The 4,825-nt window shown below is 41.8% G+C and overlaps 1 long non-coding RNA gene across 1 annotated transcript; it reads left to right on the top strand.

Moving 5' to 3' along the window:
* Nucleotides 1-2,623: 2,623 nt before the first annotated feature.
* On the top strand, nt 2,624-3,173 carry LOC306822486. The gene is made up of 2 exons (XR_013778888.1): nt 2,624-2,682; nt 2,890-3,173. It is a non-coding gene; the product is annotated as an uncharacterized lncRNA (long non-coding RNA).
* The last annotated feature ends 1,652 nt before the right edge of the window (nt 3,174-4,825 follow it).

Below are 4,825 nucleotides of genomic sequence, written 5' to 3'. Positions count from 1 at the left end.
CACTGCTGCCCGTCAGTGTTCGGTCCAACACAGATTGAAGCTCACACGTTCCCTGTGCCCTTCTTTCATCGCCCTTATAATGGTGTGAGGGGGGCTGAGGGCAGGACAGCGACCCAAGGTTAGCGAACAAGGTGTATCCAGTTTCTGTTGTGTAACAGCAATACCTCCAGGTTTCCTGTGCACATGTTCTGTGTAATGCTCATGTCCTGGTGATTGGGTGGGCCATTAGAGGACATGAGGCAAGTGAAACTCTACCTGATTCATACTTCCTCCCACTGCTGCTGCTGCTGCTGCAAGTTTAAGCTGGACTTCAAAGTGGTCTTACATTAGGAGGTATATGGAGAGGTGATGCTGTTGAAATACCTCCTCTTTATTTGACACTGGCGTTATTTCTCACTGAACCCTATTCTAAGGTCACTCATTCGGCACCTTGCTTGAAAACACGCAGGCATGATGCAGCAGAATGTGACCCCATGTCCTGACACCTCTCTTTTTCACTACCCACACCCCTCCCTCCTGTATTCCTCTCTGTAAAGGGCAGGGCCATGGCACACTAATCTCCCTTACCCTTCTGACTGCCCCACCCTAACCCCGACCCCCTACCAACCTCTCTTCCCTGTGTTTGCTTTGGCACTTCCCAGGACATCCGTCACAACACCTGCCACTGTGGCCCATAGCCTGCCTTCACCAATACCCCCTCAAGCGTGCTAAAGGGTGAGCCACGTGTCTTCAGCACCCTCTAAATGGGTGACAATACCACTGTCCTCGCCCGTCTGGATTAAGCTCCGGTACAAATCCACTATCCATGCTCCAGTGGCTTCTCTATGGGTAGGGGGTGTAGAAGGCATTTAAAAGGGGGGAAAACAGGTGTGTTGTTTTTTCTTAGCTGTCCTCAAGCCCCTGCACAACAACATGTCTCTGTCGCACAGCATGGTAGAACTCGGGTTTCTGGGTGAGTTATGAGGACCCGGCACAAGTCAAGGCTGAAATTAACCTTGACATTGTAACTTTGTACAATTTCTACAGCTGAAGTTAAATTTCACATGCAAGAAGACACTTGAGCAGTGCAAACAAAAGCAAATGCAAAAAGGCCAAAAACTGTAACTCTCAGAATAGCCTCTTGAGACTGGCTCCAAATGTGTGTTTATTTGTTTGTTTATTTATTGCTAGGATCCCCATTAGCTGTACCCGAGAGCTCAGCTAGTCTTCCAGGGTCCACATAAAAAAAGTGATTGTTTTCTATCAGTACCTGTCTTGTCAACATATTCCACTCAGAACTTTTTGGCAAATTTGTGTTGTGTCCCTTTAGGGTTTTTTTTTAAATACAAATATCAGACAAATATTAAAGCAAATGTACGGGATGCTATTTGCAAAATAGTTCCTGCAGGATGCAGCCAAGGCTCATCCTTCCCTACGTTCATACATTGAGCTCTCATGGGCTCAAATAAGGGGTGGCACAGTTTGAGTCGGCTTCCAATTCTTACTAAGTACTAAGTAACTATTCATTATAAAATGTTCCCATTATAATCTATTAATCTCAAGAAGCTGCCCAGAGGTGCCTAAATAATTAATAATTTCATGCAGAGATTTGCTGGTTTCAACTAATAAAGTATATCCCACCTCCTCATAGCTTCATACCCGTTTAAAGCTAATTTAAATGGTAAACCTTGTACTTGGTTTTATCCACAATTTGCAGTTTAGCACTATCATAGTGAATGGTCTTAACTGATATCAGTTTAAAGTAGACACGTGTAACATCTCAAAACAAACAAACACTCTCACACTCACACACACACACACAATGGCCAGAGAGTAATGGCTTTTTAACTATTCCCCACAGAGAAGATGGAAAAGCTAACATTCAACAGTTATACAATCCGACTTGTGATGTTTGCTAATTATGAGAACTAATAATTGTTACTTCTGCCAGCTACCACAACAAGTAGAATCTCATTTTATGGAAAACAGCTTGGTCAAGTTGCCCACAAACTTTGACACCCCCTTGATTAGCTCCAGCACCCATATCTGGTTCAAAAAAGGTCTCCTCTGGTCTCAGAAACCAACAGGTCATTGGTCAAAATGATAAAATCAAGCAGTCAACTTACATATGAATGAAACATTCATTAATCATACATTATTATTAGGGATGTCCGATAATATCGGAGGGCCGATATTATCGGCCGATATTGACTTAAAAATGTAATATTTGGAAATATCGGTATCGGATTTTTACAACCGATATTGGAACCGATATTGGAATTTCCGAGTCTGCATGAACACAGCACGAGGCGTTTATGGGCGCGCGCTTGATGACGTTAACAACACACTGGACTCGTAGCTAACAAGTTAGCTCACCCGGTGAATGAGGTGTCCGTGGTTTGGAACTATTTCCAAGTGTCAACTACGGACAATAAATTTGCAATTTGCAATGACTGCAAAGCGTCGGTTATGCGAGGAGGAAACAAGGTGTCTTCCTTTAATACATCAATTTTAATAACCCATGTCAAGAAGAATCACGCGGAGTTGCTACATTTGCGCAGCAAAGTGATGAAAAGAAGCAACAGCTGAAACCGAAGAAAACCACACAGTTGTCGCTTAAAGAGTCAACTGAAATCCTTGTACCAAGAAATCCTTGCAGAGAATGAAGTTGCAGCTCAAGCACCTACAAGCGAGACAGCGCAGGTGAGTCATTGATTAACTCTAATCATCAAACTAAATTTAATCTGCTGTGCTGAGTGCGTCACATTAAAAATATACATTACATGCAATGAATACAATAACCATTTGGCAGTCAGTGCTTCAAAGAAAAATAAATAATAGAAATTCTATTAAAGAAATGGAGGAATTCTATTATACATTTATTCCCTGTCTTTTTTATTCTTTCTTTAGGTGCATGCATACCTAGGAGAAGCCATCTCCCAGAAAGGATGCCCTTTGGAGTACTGGAGGCATCAGGAGAGAGGATTTTGTTACTCTTAAAAGAGATTGAGCCCAGTTTGAGTATATTATTTGACAAGTTATGGCCAGTCATTCATTGACTATGTTTGTTTACAACAAATGGACTGAAGATATGCCTCTTCCTTTTTTTTTATATTGTCTGTGGTGTTGTTTGAGGCTGTTTGTTGTTGAGGTTTCTCTCTAACACTAAATAAATATGGCACTTTTTTCCATAATTTAAGTTGTTCTCTTATTTTTCTCAGTGTGTACATTTGGAAAGCCATGTTTCATTCACATATGCATCCAGTGGGGCATCACAATAAAATTAGGCATAATGTGTTAATTCCACAGGAGATATTTTATGTTGTTGTTACCTAACAGTTTTGATGTAAAAAGCCTGCATATATCGGTATCGGTGATATCGGTATCGGTGATATCGGTATCGGAAATTAAGAGTTGGACAATATCGGAATATCGGATATCGGTAGAAAAGCCAATATCGAGCATCCCTAATTATTATTATTTAAGTGTTTTACTGTCAGATAGACTTTCTTCTTAATTCAAAACATTTTTCAATCTGAATCATTTTTAAAATCAGAATCAGTGTAAGTGGCCAGTTTTGTTTGCATACATAAGGGATATGACTCTGGTTGACTTTTCTCTTTATCTTAAAATATTCAAATGTAATATTCCTCAAAAAATAACAACAACAAACTTTAATGTTAGGTGTAATCTAAAAGTACTTTTAATGGGACTTCAAAGATAGACAAAAGTTTGTTTAGACATCCTCTGTTTTATCTCTTGGTAAAAAAAAAAGTTACCTTAAAAAGTGTTGAATTCAGTACACAGACCAGTCAACATGACTGGCACCTCTTGACACTTGCATCAATACCTCTTTGTGTAAGTACCCATATGTGTAGCACACCGGCCTTGCATTGGCCATAACTAGGCCAGACCTGAAAAGGAGAGAAGCTGCTTTTGTCCTCTGGGGTCTGTAATGGACCGATAGCATCGTGCTGACCTGCCTCCTTCCCCACCTGCTTCTTTTCCTCTCTTCAGTCTGCTGGCTGTTAAAGGCCCCATTTAGGCTTTCTGATACTCTCAACCTTTAGCTATCAGCAAGTGAGGGCCAGCGAGAGGTGCAGATTGTGTGTGCTGATAGATGAGGTAAGGTAATGGGGAGAGTACACTGTAAACTCTTGTTCAGGGAGAACTCTGTCTTTAACTGGTCTTACACCTTCTGTAACATTATACGGTTTGCATTCATCCTCACCAATACCGGCTCATAAATAAATCTTTCAGGGGACACAATAGACATGACAAACTGGAGGTGACATTTCGAGGTTTGTCGATGCATATCAGTGCTGATGGGTTTACAATCCTTGTGGACTTCAGCAGCAGTTTGAAGGCACTCCCTTCAACATTGAAGGGGGATGACAGAGACCAGGATCACCCTGATGTTAGACCTCCCATGAGGGTGATTAGGTCCCCCAAACCGGTAGCACAGCCAACATCAAATTCTGATTCTTTCGCTGTGTGAGAAGACCTCTGTTGTAGCAACTCTGAATGAATGAACCCATTTTTTTCTCCCCTTGCCGGGCCATCAGACAAACCAATCTACCAGGCCAGCAGTAACGTAATATCCCTTCTCTGATAGGGGCTTTCTCCCACTTTTCTTTCTTTTCTCTTTGCCTCTTTTCTTCTATGACTTTCTCTCCTTGTTGTTGTGGCAAGAAACTGCAGAGAGGGGCGAAGGTTGGCAGGGCAGGTGTCTGATTTTCATTAGAATTGCAAATAGGAGTGAGTGGATGCCTAATCAGATAAGAAGGAGAAGGGAGAATAATGGGGGAGGGGAGAGGAGGGAGGAGAGAAGAGGATGATGTTTGGG

The sequence above is a fragment of the Symphodus melops genome (assembly GCF_947650265.1).
Source record: "Symphodus melops genome assembly, chromosome: 4".
Classification (NCBI taxonomy): domain Eukaryota; kingdom Metazoa; phylum Chordata; class Actinopteri; order Labriformes; family Labridae; genus Symphodus; species Symphodus melops.
This window is presented reverse-complemented; position numbering and strand designations above follow the sequence as displayed.